Raw genomic sequence first — 15,967 nt, forward strand, 5'->3', positions numbered from 1 at the left:
CACTTCCACCTAACATTCTGTTGGCTGAGCTGCATGATCTACCTTGCATTTTATCTTTACTTGCTTCACGAAAAAGCAATGTCTGTGTTTCATTCTGTGGCAGGAAAGCTGATCTACAAACCTTACATTTTCTCCCATTTCTTTGAAGACAGTTAACCAATTAATTTTGACTCTGAGGCACTGCAGAGTGCTGTGGCAACACTAACGTGCAGTTTGCCCTCACTGAGTTCGGTCTGGGTGTGTTGTTTCCCCTAGAGTGGGCTCCACCCTTGCTCTAACCGCACGGTGTGGCTATCTCACTGTTTAAAACAAAGTTCATTTTTAGGGCAGCGTTGCATCAGAGTTGCCACACAAAACCCAGCTTAAGAAAATTACAGCAGCTTCCATTCTTTTTAATAAGTAAGTACAAAATTGTCCATTGTAATCCTGAGAGCTCACAGCTTTAGGGGGAAGCAGAGATAAGATAGATGGCTAATTTTGTGCCAGTTGCTACCAAGGTGCAGTGTTCTTCTTGGGGAGGAGCCTGTGGCTTTATCAATCAACTAAATTTTTCCCTCTTAGTTCACTTGTCTGCTTTTTGGCCCTCTCGAACAGTTTACTGAATTGTTCTTAATTGTTTGGGGGGATGACATTGACTGTTTAAGGAAAATACTGATAGTCTCTCATGTGCTAATTAAGAGTAAAATGCTTAAAGTCGTGTTTTACACTGAATATATTGGACTCATTAATAGCATAATCTGGCAATACTGTATTTCAAGACATCATGGCGTGAACTTTGTGTGTAAGAGTGGGTTCATTGAATTAAAAAAAAGGCAGCATCTAAAGAGCCTTTATTTCTGTCATAATGATGCTTTGTCCTCCTGCTATTGGGTGTTTGTCAGAAGAGTTGGGGAAGGCTGAAGCCCAAAGTTCTGCTCCATGCCTTGTCTGTGCCTCTGTGTTCTTTCTAGCATTTGTGACGTGAACGGTAAGTTGAACTATAGGAGATTTATTGTTATTCAGTGAGGGCCACATTCAGCAATAATTCTTTGCAAATGGGGGCTAACTTTCCTTTTTCTCACACTGGAGTTCTGTCTGGAGTTGGGTTTTAAATGCCTGTGAGTATTGAACTATGCACTGACCTACGAGGGCACAATGGAAGAGAGACTGTGCTGTGCGATGTCTACACTCTTGTCTTCCTCTCCTGCAGGTTCAATGTGTCCCCTTGTGGGGCAGACACACCCATGTGATACAAGCAAGTTGAATCATATGCCTTAGCTGAAATCTAAAGCTGTGTGTTGGAAACAGATTTTCTGTATAGCTTGCAGGGGTGACATTGTGTCATCCTTTTTGGACTTGGATTTCCTAGCATTTCCTGCTTCAGCTGCTTCTTGGTTAAATTACTACTCTTTGGTAGTAGTAATGTGTTTAGCTATTTTCTAACATCACAAGGATATAAGAATAAAGTAAAAGCATGGTATCATAGAAAGAAACACTAGCCTGGAAACCAAGAGGCTTTTGCTTTGGACACTAGTTTATCTGTGAAATTAGGAATTTGGGTTAGCTCTCTAAGACCTTTTCCAGCTTAGAATACTCTCATTCTCTTGGTAAAAGAATCATGCCTATTCCAGAGATGCTAAAGGGAATGCATTAGATTTGGTAAAAAAAAAATGTTTAGATGTTAACCCAGAAACATTCTTACAAATGACGTTAGAACTAAAGCTTTGCTTTAAATAAACTGTATGTTCAGAAATTTGGGGAATTTGCTATTTAGTATCTGAGGAGTAAAATTAGATATATAAATCATCTCCTCAACAAGAAAGCAAATTTTCAAGCTGTAACTTGGTGAATCTCTTGCCACAGGTGTTGTGTAGACATTTTATTAAATGTTGCCTATATTTAATGTGGGCTTCCCTGGTGGCTCAGATGGTAAAGAATCTGCCTGCCATACGGGAGACCTGGGTTCAGTCCCTGGGTTGGGAAGATCCCCTGAAGGAGGGCATGGCAACCCACTCCAGTATTCTCGCCTGGAGAATCCCATGGACAGAGGAGCCTGGCAGGCTGCAGTCCATGGGGTCGCACAGAGCTGGGCTGCAGTGACTAAACGGCAGCAGCAGCTTGCTCAGTGGACAGTTATTAGTTCTATAGCCTTGGGTAAGTGGCTTTCAGTCTTTTAAAAATATATATATTCTGTATCATGACCCAATACATGAACAACATACATACCACTTAATCTCCAAAATAATTTTTTTTTTTAGCACAAAAAACACACTGCTGTATTTTCTGTTCTGATTCACTTAAAAAAAAGTGTGTTTCAATTCACTGAACTAGATGACCTCTGCTGTCCCTTTGAACTCTAGGAGAATATAGTTACTCCTGGACTTTTATCATTGCTCCATAGCAAAACTTGGCAACTAGTTTGCTGTTAAATATTGAAGTTAAAAGCTTTTCTAGATAGATTTTATTTAGAACAGTTACAGAAAGTCAGTAGGTGATATCTCATACTCTCTTATTTTTTTCTTGTAATTATTATGTAGTATAGAAAAAAAAATTTTTCCCCCTTAGCCCTATTATATAGCTGCCATCAAATCCCTTCCTCTTTACCTCCAGTGTGCTGTACAAATTTTATTTATGCCTACTGTATTAGTGAAAACTAACATACCGTGACATGAAAAGGGTTAGAAAGTCTTTTCCAGAGAAATAAATTGTGTGTCATGTAGATTTGATACAGAGTATCAAATTAGCCTTGATAGACCCTATCTTTCTTTTCCTCAGAATTTTCCCAGGGCTCAATAGAAGTTACCTTCTAAAAAGTATTAGTTTTGTACCTTAAAAAATGTACATGAAAAAAGATGAGACAGTATAAAGGACACATGACAGAATGTCTCTTTCGCACCCTGATGTTTGAGCCCTGTGCCCTGGTGGGTATTTTCTTCTCTATTGTTTCCAGAAAATTTCTATGAATATGAGTGGATATCTTTTTTAAAAATCCAAATAAAATTATATTGCACATAAACCATTGTGTATCTACCTCATTCTTTTTAATGGTTTATGGTACTTCAGTGTATGGATGGATATACTATCATTTATTTAAGCATTCATCTTTTGATAGATACCTGGATTATTTCCATTTCTCCCTTATCAGATATACTTAGTCTATCAGTCTTCTCTCCTACCTCCATTTTGGGACAGAACCTAGAACCTAGGTGCTATTGGAAAGGGGTGAGAGTGCTGTGTGGAAATGGAAAAGACCCTCACCACCTGTTGCTCCTCTGGGTAGAACACCAAAGTAGGCCCCACTGTCCCGACTATCATGAATGCCTAAAACTGCCCTGGGAGTCATTTTTCAGTAGATTAATGAAATAACACTGGGTTCAAAGTCTGGTAACTAGAGTGTAAGATTGTAACTAGGTCACTTAACCCCCTTGATCTTCAGTTTTACCATCCATAAAATGACAGATTGAAACAGATAAGTTTTAATGTCCCTTCCAATTTTAATAGTTACATAGTATTTTTTAATATTGGCTTAAGCTCTAGAACCCAAATTGTATGAAGTTTCTGTTATTTAAATTAAAATCATCTTTTGTGTATATTGTGTGGTCTGTAATTTGTTTGACCTGCCATATGTTCTAAGCTATTTAAGTATAAGAATGTTAAAAAAAAAAAAAAAGAGAGAGAGAGAGGGAAGTTGAACAATATACTGTATTTTACATAAACTCTCCTTTTCTAAAAAAAGAAAAATCACTTTCAGAAGTATAAAACCCTTTCCAGAAGTAAAAGCAAATCTTTTTATCAAGCTTTTGAATACTTGAGGAGAAGATTCTGAGTGAGGTGATGTTTGTTTTTAAAATGGATCTTTGTAATTTTCAATGAATCCAGCCATTCAGAGTTAATCCTAAGGGCTTTGAAACTTGGCTTCAGTCCGCTTGTTTAAATTGTTTTCACATTCTAGCCCTCTAATCCATCTCCTTGTTTCATTGAATGCTAAAATTGATGTTGCTCGACATAGCTGAAGTTTTCTGATCTGGTGCTGAGGAAGCAGCCTTAGAGGTGAACTGTGCACTCCCATCCTGCCAGCAGAGTTATCTAGTTACACAGCGAAGTTACAAAGTAACAGAAGCAGGAGTTTTTGCTGTATCATCTGTAGGATGTTTCAGTTCAGTTCAGTTCAGTCCAGTTGCTCAGTTGTGTCCGACTCTTTGTGACCTCATGAATCGCAGCACGCCAGGCCTCCCTGACCATCACCAACTCCCAGAGTTCACCCAAACATCAAGTCGGTGATGCCATCCAGCCATCTCATCCTCTGTCGTCTCCTCCTCCTGCCCCCAATCCCTCCCAGCATCAGGGTCTTTTCCAATGAGTCAACTCTTCGAATAGGATGTTTAGCATTGCCTATTTCATAGTTCTTATAATTCTGTCAAATGACAGCTATCCTGAAAGCAAAATGGAATAAGAATGTCTTCATTTGATTTATATCATTACAACAGGGAGATAAGAAGACATTTTCTTGGCATGAAAGTAGAGGAGTGTGTGTGTGTGTGCGCGTGCGTGTGTGTGTGTGTGAACGCGCGCGCGCTGGTGACCCTAGCTTCTTAGCAGAAAGCTTGACATACCTTGAGTAAGTGTGCCTCCCTGAAACCTGAGAGGTTGTTATCCAGATAATGCTAGTATTCCGTGTTAGTTTTCATGTCAATTGTTTGACATAGTTCAGTTTAGCAAAATGTATTGAGGACCTTCTAGGAGCCAAGAACTGCATTAAATAGTGGGAATGCCAGGTGACAGAGACAGGTTCACCAGAATCTACTAAAATGACAACTGTTATTTCTTCCATTGTTGCAGTTTTCCAGTATCCACTGGTAAGTAGAACTGGGCAAAAAAAGTTCTTCAAGTTTGAGAAAATAGATGAAAACAAAGTATATTTCCGGTATTTAATAAGGGGTATTAATATCTTCTTAGGGTAGTGTCAGTTACTCTTCTGTGTGTGGGTCTGCTGGTGACATCAGTGTCCCACTAATCAAATTCTAAATGAAACACATTTGTGATACGTGGATTAATTGAGCCCTCATTTTTGCCTATTGTTGCACTTATTGTACCTTGTATTTTATAATGCCTTAAACAGTTGCTCGTATGAAACTAGAAACTGGCTATACCATGTCTTGATGACATATCGCAATACCCTTGTCAAGTTACTTCATCCATTGTGGCATTTACAACTAAGGAAATTCTCCAGAGTTTAGAAATATACAGGATACTTCTGCCTACAGGATGTTGAACAAACTTTGTCTAAAACATTTGAAATCGTAGTAGAAAAATAGTCCCAGGATAGCAAAATCAGTCAAGCAGATTTTCGTTTGAGCTGAAGCAGAAAGCTTTTTAAACAAGAGAGAAATAGTCTAATCATTACTCTGGTCTGTTATGTATGAAATCCCAGAAGGGACTGCTTTTTCTCCTTTGGAGCCCAGCTTTTGGCCAGGGTCCTGTGACACACAGTGGGAATTCACTTCCTATCAGGAAACGCTGTTTTTCAATGTATTATCTTGTTGAGACAACCACAGTGGACAATAGGCTATTAATGTATTAGAACAACAAGTGTCATAACTAAGCCAATATTTGCTTTGTTTTGAGTGTTACCCTAAAAAAAAAAACTTTGGCCAGGCTTCAGAATATGTTTGACCGTCAGTAACTGCTGGGTACAAAAGCCATGACAGTTAAAAAGAACAAAGAAGAAAAAAGTGCTTTAATAACGGAGGTGAACTTTTGCAGGTTTACTCTGCGCACTTCCTATCGGCAGAGAGAGAAGAATAAATTATTTCAGCTATGTTTTTGAGGGTATGAAAAATGTCCATTTAAAAGCCTGTTTTGAATTTTGGAAGCCATACCAAGAAACTGGTATAAAGAAAAAAGCCTCCAACTCAAGTTCTCTCACAAAATATCAAGCCTTCAAAAGCTGTTACTTTTATAATGAATGATTAAGAAGAAAACTCCATTCAGGGGGTGGTGAGTTAGTATCAAGACACTACTATAATTATGTGATAAGACTACAATAAAATTTCAGATTTAGAAGGTTGGCTGGAGGTCATCTGTTTCAAACCGCCTCACTTTATACATCATGAAATTCAGACCTTACCTCCGCACTGAAACCTTCCCTTACTGTCTTGATCCAGAATTCTGTTTATCAGCAGTCCTCAACAACTCTTAGATATCTTATTTACTTTTGTATTTTTCCAAAACAGTTTAATTAAAAAAAGGTGACAAATCAGAAAAAATTACGGGGTGGGGAACCCAAAAGAGCATACCATGTGAGTCCATTGGCTCAGTCACAAAGAAATACCATCATCAAAAAAGATATTTAATACAAGTTTTATACAAAGAAAATGTGGGGAAAAAAAAAAAACCTTCCATATGCTAAAAGCAATTATGCTTCACAAATAAGGCCAGCTAGGCTAGGTTTTTGTTTTTTGTTTTGTTTTTGTTTTTTTGACAATTGCAATTCACGTGTTCTTTCCTGTTTCCTTCTAGTACTCTCTTTTTTTTAAATTTCTTCTCTAATATGGGTAACTAGCAGGAAACAGTACAGTTCGCATCCTCTTATCAATATGGAAGAGAAAGGAAACAAGACTAAAATATACAACAGGATGTACTGAAATGATACCGTACAATTAATTTTTCTCATAGGCACACATCACCTTTTTGCTTTGTTCACTGCTTCTTGTTTTACACAACATACAAAACGGTACTACAGCATACGCAGAGTAACACCACGGCAGTGTCCTGTTTCCCCTCAAATTGCCTTTGTTTCATGCTGACATAAAAACATAAAATGCCATCATACAAATACTACATACATGCTTCATCTCAACTCTTAGATATCTTATTTTTATTTATCTTTCCTTTGGCATTTGTCATAAACTTGCTTGTACCGTCAGTATCTTTCCATGTAGTCGACAGAGAATTTTGATTCTCAGTTAAACTAAAAAAGTCTTCAAGGGCAGGACCTATCTGTGCTTTATATCTCTTTATACTCTTTATCTAACAGCTGGATTAGTGGATAAGTAGTTTTTTTGGTTATATTAAGATGATATTTTGTAGCATTATTTGTATCTGGCCTCAGAACACAGTGGTTAAGTATAGGTTTTTTTAAATTGCTCTTTTTATACTTTCACATTTTTTTGTGATTACTTTTCACTCTGCTACAGACGTTCCACACATTTCATTACCTCAGCCATCTTGGGTGCCTGGCCATTCGGATCAAACTGTGATACGCCCAGTTTTCAAGAGTTGCTCTAGATTCTCTGCCCTAGTTTACTGGAGAATGGGATATTATAAGTCAGTAGCCCTACTCACCTCACTCAGTTTAATAAACCCTTACTGAGTAAATGTAAGTGGACAGTGAAGAAAGGAAAAAGATGTTGGCCCAGTTACTGGATCAAACAGACATAAACAATTCAAAAGCAACACAGACTATGATAAAGTGCTTTGGGAATACTGAGGGGGAGTAGGGAGGCTAATTCTGATGGAGGAGACTGAGGAAGCCATCATGGAAGGAGCTGGTTTTCTAATAGACCGCAAGGTGTAGATTAAGATTTGACTGGATGGAGATGAGCAGGGAAAACTTTCCAAGTGTGTGAGAAATAATGTGATCAGAGCATCAGTTAGGGAAATGGCTTTTGTTTGGGAGAGTCATCATTTTCCTCTAAATCTGTGAGGGATCCTAAAGCTTTTTCCATCCTGTTTTCAGAGCCTGAATTTTAGAAACCCCAAGCCAGATTCTGAATAATTTCTTTTTTATAGATGGGACTCCAGGATGCTTTAAAAAAAAAAAAAAAAAAGCAAAACTTAAGGGAATGACTAAGAAAATGGTATGCTTGGAAAATTATGGTAGGTAACTTTGTGTTACTCAGATGTAACCGTGAACCCAAAGGATTGTAGTATCCGTATTACCTTTTAGATGTTTAGAATAATACTTTACAACTTTATGGAAAACCATTCCCTGACAGTAGAGATAAAAAGTAGACAAAGTATTTACAAACTCTGGAGAGCTACTTAAGTTACTAAGCGCCATGAAGATTGCTTTTTATTTGACAGTAGGCTTTAAATCCAGCTAAATAGGCTCTATAGAACTAAACTGTGAGTCTAGTCTTTGTGAGCATCAGAAAAACAAGAATCCTACTCCAAGCTTGAATGTAAATTATAGCGAGCAATTTAAGTAGACCCTTCAGGCATGTATGAGTGGGCACAAAAAGCTGAGTCTTAAAATATATTCTCCCTAGTGAATTACTTGGAAAGTTTAAAAAAGAAGTGTTCTCATTATCTAAAAAAAGGTATAAATGACTCTAAATTCTTATGAAAGCACACACCAAGAAAGTCTGTTTTGTGTGTTTTTAACCCTGGATACATACCTACAAACCCCTTAAACTCAAGAAACTGGTGCTTGAGGCACTAGGTGATTTTTCTTTTTCATGAAAGTTAACATTTAATGTACAGTAGCTTTTAAAATTGACAAGAGTCAGACAGGACTGAAGTGACTTTTAAAATTAGTTTATTGCCAGAACCTTTAGTTAAAATAATTTTTAAAATGTCGTTCATATTTAAATCTTCTCTTACATTGAGAGATCGTGTGATCAGCATTCTTTATATCATATGCTGCTCTAGATAAGGTGAAAAAATCTTGAGTCAGATAAATTGAGGGACTTGGGCAAGTCACAGTCTCTCCTGGGACCTGTTTCTTCTTATGGAGAACATGAGGGGGTAGTACTTTTGTAATAATACTCTTAACACCTTTAAATTCTAGAGATGCTCTTCTTTTGGTTGTAATTAGATAATGTTAGGGAAAGCAGTATTTATTTCTTGGAGGAGTTGTCATTTAGATTTATAAATGCTGGTTGTTTCTCTGTTATCCTTACAAAGGTATTTTTCAGCCTCTTGTTTTTAATAAGCTTGCCTCCATAAATTAAAGATGTTGTTTTAAGGTTTTCTCTTTTCCCCTGAATTTGGCATTAGATTTTTTAGACCTTCTTTAACATTACTTTTTAAACTTTTTATTAAGACTCTGTTTCCAGCTGTGAATCTCAATCTCTTTTTCTCTTCTATGAATTGTCATAAAATACCAAACTGTGTGCACACACATTTTCAGGATTCTTACTAATACTGACTAGGCTTACTTCTCAAGGCTGAGTCTTATCTTATACCAGGTCAGAGTCTAGACCTCTTTAAATGAACCTACAAGCCTATGTGGCAGTATATGTCTAACGCAGTTCTAGATGGAATAATGAAGTGCATGTAATCTAGACATTAGGATCCAGAGGGCTCCCCTCACCTCTTTCTAAAGCTCACAGTCACAGTTTTAGATTACACTTTGCAGAAGATAAAATTTAGTTAATTGACTGAGGGATTTTACTTGTTTATTATTGACTTGATAATCAAATCCCTGAGAGTCACACTCTATACTTCATGCTTTTACATTCTGGTAAATTTGAGTGTAAGAAAATACAATCTATGAAAACATATATCTTATCAAAGAGTTCACACTAGAGGTGGGGACTTGGATTTGGAGCTGAGTAGATAGAGGAGGAGTTGGAAACATTTACCAAAGGAGCTTTACCAGGTATAAATTTGAAATGACTCAAAATCTGAAAACCCTGAAGTTTAGTGATGGGGACAGGTATAGTAGAAGGTCAAGATGCAACATAGTGTAGGTTCTGGAGCCCATATGCTTGAATTTATATCATAGCTACATGCACATTGGTGTGTGATCTTGGACATGTAACTTCAATATGCTGTTTCTTTGTTTGTAAACTGAGTGTGGTAATAGCACCTGCCTGCCTAAGGTTATTACGAGGATTAAATGAGTTAAAACATGCCACATTCTTAAAACAATGTTAGGTAATACAAGATGCTAGCCATTACCTCTTTCCTCATAAAAACATTCAAAAATTGTGTTTTTAAAAATTCTGGTGTGATTTGTTTAATGGGAAAATGCAAAAGCTAAATTACTAAGAAGGATGGTGTTAGTAACAGAGTTGGAATGGCTGAATGCTTGACAAAGATTTGGAATCCAGGCAAGACCCTTGAGGATAGGACAGATTCCTCACAACAGGCAGTCGGAAAAAGCCCAGGTGTAAGATTGTTGGTGTAAGGGAGGTTGGACAGTAGGTTTCAAACCCTGGCCTGTAGGCAGAGCATAGGAACAGGGTGATTTGGAAAGGGTGGCCATTGGTAGAAGTCTGGATGGGAATTAAATCCGGGGAAGTCTGCATGGCCTCAGCAGTCCCCTGCTAAAAGTCAAGATTTGTGCTATTAGGTTACCTCAGGGAACAGTAGAAACTGATAGAAGGGTCTAAGACTAAAATCTGGGAAAGAGGGTCGAATACTTTTGAAAGTATTTTGGAGTTACCTGATAGAAAAGCAAGAAAGGGATTCCCTGGTGGTTCAAATGGTAAAGGATCTGCCAGCAATGCAGGTAAACCCAGGTTCAGTCCCTGGGTCAGGAAGATCCCTTGGAGAAGAGAATGGCAAGCCACTCCAGTATTCTTGCCTGGAGAATTCCATGGACAGAGGAGCCTGGCGGGCTACAGTCTATGGGGAGGCAAAGAGTTGGACCCAGCTGAACAACTAACACTTTCATTTTCGAGTGAGTGGAATGGCTAGGAGAGAACAGAGTTTGATTATTAATAATCATCAGATAAAAGTGTTGCTAAAGTGAAAGTCAAACATCAAGAGTGGGAGCAGCAGCAGCAGGTCTAACCTGATGCTGAGCTGCTCAACTAGTTTCTTAAGGTTTCTTGTAATCCTGTGGGCCCCCAGAGCCTGGCATGAGGCTGAATCTGCAGGTTAGGGTTTAGTGATCCCTGTTGTGGGGAGAAGGGCAGAAATGCAGCTTGTATGTACACATGACAGGAAACCTGATAAAAGTGAGTGAGTGCCTTTTTAAATTCACTTTTGCTTAATGAAAAGACATTCCATCAGACTGAAATGTTTTATAACTTGATAACTGCCTTAACTGTTTCAGCTGTGATGGAACCAGTAGAGCCCACTGCATCTTTCACTTGTGGTTGATGTTCATTGTGCATCTTCCTGAAGTTTTACAAAGAAATTTCTGTTCAGAATCTGATATAACAGGAACATTCTTATCTTTTTGCTTCAGATTTTCTTGGGATCGGTGTCTCTCGGTCTAACATTGTGATAGTTTGCGAACATCACGCCATCGTGGAAGACATTTATGTTGCATTGCCCTTACTTATACCAAATGATGTCATTTGGCTTGCTATTTTGATTTCTGTCATTCCTAAAGAGCTGGCTTTGATTTTGCAAAGGTGTGCTATCCTCTCCCACTGTTGTGATGGTAAAATGCTTCCTAAAATAGCTGTTATTGGGATGGAAATTCCATTGGAACAGTATGTATGTTAGTTTCCTAGGGCTACCATAACAAAGTACCACAAAATGAGTAGCTGAAAACAAGAGAAATTTATTCTCATACAGTTCTTGAGCCCTGAAGTCCAAAATTAGGGTGTCAGCAGGGTTGGTTTCTTTCGGTGGCTCTGAGGGAAGATCCGTTTTGTGTCTCTCGTCTAGCCTTTGGTAGCTGCTGGCAGTCCTTGGGGTTCCTAGGTTTGTGGCTGCCTCAGTTCAGTCTGCGCCTCCATCGTCACATGGCTTTTTCCCTTGTGTGTCTTTGTGTCCACATCTCAGTGTTTTCTTATAAAGACACTAATCTTTATGACCTCATTTTAATTTGATTACAAATTAAGACCTTATTTTCAAATAAAGTCACAGTCTTAGGTAATGATATGAATTTTAGGGGATACTATTCAACCCAGTACAGTATGTAGTAAAAAATTTTAGATTTAAAGCATAATTCATTTGAAAATAATAGTCCACAAAAATAGATATAAAAAATTTTTTTAATTTTTTGTGGTTGATAAACATCTCTTTTCATGGACTTCCACTTAAAACCATTATCAGAGTTCTGAATGACAGGTTATGACCAGTATTTTTGGAAATGATTTTCAAGTAGTTTGTATGTGTGTGTGTGTGTGTGTGTGTTCAGTCACTCCAGTCTTGTTTGACTCTTTGCGACCTCATGGACTGCAGCTCACCAGGCTCCCCTGTCCATGGGATTTCCCAGGCAAGAATACTGCTGTGGGTTTCCTCCTCCAGGGGAATCTTCTTGACCCAGGGATTGAACCCGATCGAACCGAATGCATCTCCTGCATTGGCAGGTGGGTTCCTTACCACTGAGCCACCTGGGAAGCCCCACTATTACCTGTGCTTAATAAATTACATTTTCCTGACTCAGTCTTGGACTTTGCATAGAAAGAAAACAGATGAGGTTGTGATGATCTTGAAATCCTACTTACCATCCAAAATCTGGTGGGAGGAACTTCTTCAAATCAGATTTCTTTGCAGGAACTATGTATTGAGTTACCTACAGCTTTTGGATTGACTTTTTACAGCTGTATTTTATAATTTATAATCATAAAATCCAGAAATGAGATACCTGAAATAGTAGAACAAAATGAATTCTTGGAACTAACTCATACCTTGGGTTCTTTAACATTTTCTGTATATTTTCCTTTCAATTTTTAAAATAAGAAACTTTGCCTCATACTTTCTGTATCAGCCTTCCTCCTATCTTTGCTGGTCACAATGATGACATTAGGAGTGAACATTAGAAGCACCATCTACAGTAACAACTCAGTTTTCTAGATCAGCCTTTTGGGTGAATGTTTTATTTTGCAAATTCAACTTGTTTTTAATACTGTAATGAACTTTTGTAGGACCATTTGCATTTCTTCAGAATGAGGAGCTAGAATTTCTTGAGTTCAGAATTTTTTTTAAAAAAAAGGTATATATAAGGTTGGAATTTGAGGGAGTTAAGTTTTATATATAACTTGTATTCTGATACTCACTTTGGAAAATTTTTCCTGAGGTTTCAGAGGAGATATGCAAAAATAGGTAAGAGTGAATTTTCCTCAAACATTCCTCTCAAGAAAATGTCAAAAGTGGCAACTTTAAATTTTTCAAGCTCAGTGCTGCACGAATAAATTTTTTTTTAAAGCTTTTTTCCAGGACTAAATAGTAGAGCCAGAGGTTTAAGGTATCTCCAGAAACTGAGAGCAGTGCCTCTTTCTTTAAAAATCATAATCTCCAGTGATTCCACTTTTTAAAACCTCTCATTTATCATGAGCTGTCAGGTTTTGGATAGTTTCCTGGATCTCACTTTAAAAATTTTCACTGATACCAGGGGACTTAATAACAGAAACTAAATGTCTTAGAGGCACATTTGAGTAATCAATCCACTAGTCTCTGTCAACTTTCTCTTAGGGAAAAAAAAAAAATCTACCTTTTAGTTTTTTCCTAACCATTTCCAAATACACTTCATGTTGAAGACAAATGATGACTGAAGGGATAGATACAAAACGTTCATCATATTTTGTAGAAAGGAGGGTATAGGCACCGAGGCCATGTGTTTTTGAATTCTGTAAGATACTTGAGAGAGTTCCTCTCTCTCTGGTTGTTTTACTCATCATTTTACAGGAATATATATATATATATATATATATATGTATATGTATATATATATATTTTTTAAATCAGTTTTATATTTGTTTTTTCAAATGATTCATGTTGGGAGCAATTTGAGCTAAGCCTAAAAAGTGATTTAAGTTTAGGCTTCAAGAAATTACACTTCTTTTGAACTTTTGGTTCATGTCTTCAAGTTTGTAACTCTGTCCCTTGCATGCCCATTAGAACTGGTCAATTTGACCTATTTATAATGAGGTTTTTTTCAGTTTAGTGATGAACATTTTTTCCAGTCCTAGCAATGTCTAAGCAAGTGACTTTCTCTCTTTTCCACAGCCCCTACTCTAAATACAGACGACCAGGTCACTGTTCCTTGAAACAGGTAATGTTAATCAATGAAATATTCTTCATCAACTGTTAATACCTTAGTGAGAAAGAAAGTAGATTCATTTTGTTTGTCCAACAGTGAATGTCTTTAGTCTTTGAATCACCCTGCTCAGTATAACCCAGCAAGGACCTACTTGAACAACATGTATTATGGTTATATAGAACTACTACTGTGTTCCAGTTATTCAAACACAGGATGTATGTTTCATGTTTGCTAAAATAGTTTATCTTAATTAGAAGTATTACATTTATTTATAAAACAGTTTGAAGCCAAAACACTCCCATAGCTGTGCTCTCCAATTGATACCTTTCTTTTGTTGTTTTTTTTTTAATGTATGCTGAGCCAGCTGTCAGTTTTCATTAAGTACAAGACCCTTAGAAACGTGAAGGGTTGTTGTTACTGTTATTAGTTTGTTTTATTATTGTTGGCATTGTTTTCCTTGACTTTAAGATAGATTTTTTTAAATTGACGCAGTTAATTTACAATGCTAATTTCAGGTATGCAGCATAGTGATTCCCTATTTTTACAGATTATACTTCACTAAAAGTTATTATAAGATATGACTAAAATTTCCTGTGCTGTACAATATATCCTTGTTGTTTGTCTGTTTTATACACAGTAGATTGTCATCTCTTAACTCCACGCCCCTGATTTGCTCCCCTCCTCCTCTCTCCCTCTTTGGTAACCACTGGTGTGTTTTCTACGTGTATGAGTCTGTCTGTTTTGCATGTACTTTTTTCTTTAGGTTGCATGTATAAGTGATGTTGTACAATAGTTGTCTTTCTCTGACTTATTTCACTAAGCATGATATTCTCTAGATCCATCCATATTGCTGCAAATGGTAGAATTATTTTTTTTCTCGTGCCTGAGTAATATTTCATTGTATATATATGCACCACATCTTCTTTATTCATTTGTCTGGCACTTGGGTTGCTTCTGAATCTTGTGTGTATAAATAGTGCTGCTTTGTGAACATTGGAGTGCATGTATCTTTTCAATTAGTGTTTTGTTTTTTCTGGATATATACCCAGAATTGGAATTGCTGGATCATATGGTATTCTGTTTTAGTTTTTTGAGTTAAGTTGGATTTTTAACTCAGGCTCAAATCAATAGTATCTTTTGCTGATCACCTGTAGATTCCTAGACTTTTGTGTTGAAGCTTAAGAGTTTATGAAAGTGAAAAGTGAAAGTGAAGTCGCTCAGTCATGTCCAACTCTTTGCGACCCCGTGGACTGTAGCCTACCAGGCTTCTCTGTCCATGGGATTCTCCAGGCAAGAATACTGGAGTGGGTTACCATTTCCTTCTCCAGGGGATCTTCCCAACCCAGGGATCGAACCCAAGTCTCTCACATTGGAGGCAGACGCTTTAACATCTGAGCCATTAGAGTTTATAGTTTTATATTAAAGGTATACTCAACAGCTCGATGAATGTGAATCTGAGTGAACTCCGGGAGCTGGTGATGGACAGGGAGGCCTGGCATGCTGCGATTCATGGGGTCGCAAAGAGTCAGACACGACTGAGCAACTGAACTGATACTCAACAGAAGTAAGGTTTCCCAGGTGGCTCACTGATGAAGAATCCTCCTGCCAATGCAGGAGACACCAATTCAGTCCCTGGGTCAGGAAGATCCCCTGGAGAAGGGAATGGAAACCCACACCAGTATTCTTGCCTGGAAAACCCTGTGGACAGAGGAGCCTGGCAGGCTACAGTTCATGGAGTCTCAAAGGAGTTGGACACAACTCAGTGACTAAACAATAGCAATAGAAGTTATTTCAGAAGAACAGAAAAAGGATTCAGAAATTTAAGAATGATTTGGGTCAATTTTAGGATTCTGGCAATAGGCCACAGAAAATTAAATTAGATTTATACCAGTTTGGTAGCCATACAAGACTTTTTTACTTTACTACTTTGAGAATATTTATCATTTTTGTTTTGAAGCTGAGTATTGTAATTCTAGAATATATTTTCAGGTGCCCAGTAAAGAAAGACAGTAATTAAGTTTGTAATAGCTGTATATACTTCTAGGAAATAAAGCCCTTTGAGCTGTTCCATCTTTTTTGGTTCACTGTTCCACACCT

At 37.5% G+C, this 15,967-nt stretch overlaps 1 protein-coding gene across 49 annotated transcripts in view; it reads left to right on the top strand.

The window, feature by feature from the left end:
* Window positions 1-15,967, top strand: part of ADD3 (adducin 3) — a 129,572-nt gene that overhangs the window by 70,101 nt on the left and 43,504 nt on the right. For 19 of the 49 annotated variants that reach the window (XM_042238807.2, XM_060404435.1, XM_012102903.5 and 16 more), the window contains one exon: window positions 13,837-13,882. The exons of 20 other annotated variants lie outside the window; for them this stretch is intronic. The gene's annotated coding sequence lies outside the window, so the exon portion shown is untranslated. Of the gene's footprint in view, window positions 1-317; window positions 12,198-13,836; window positions 13,883-15,967 lie in introns of those variants that run through there. 10 more of the 49 variants (XM_060404431.1, XM_060404419.1, XM_060404444.1 and 7 more) reach the window with 4 other exon arrangements.

The sequence above is a fragment of the Ovis aries genome, chromosome 22 (assembly GCF_016772045.2).
Source record: "Ovis aries strain OAR_USU_Benz2616 breed Rambouillet chromosome 22, ARS-UI_Ramb_v3.0, whole genome shotgun sequence".
Classification (NCBI taxonomy): Eukaryota; Metazoa; Chordata; class Mammalia; order Artiodactyla; family Bovidae; genus Ovis; species Ovis aries.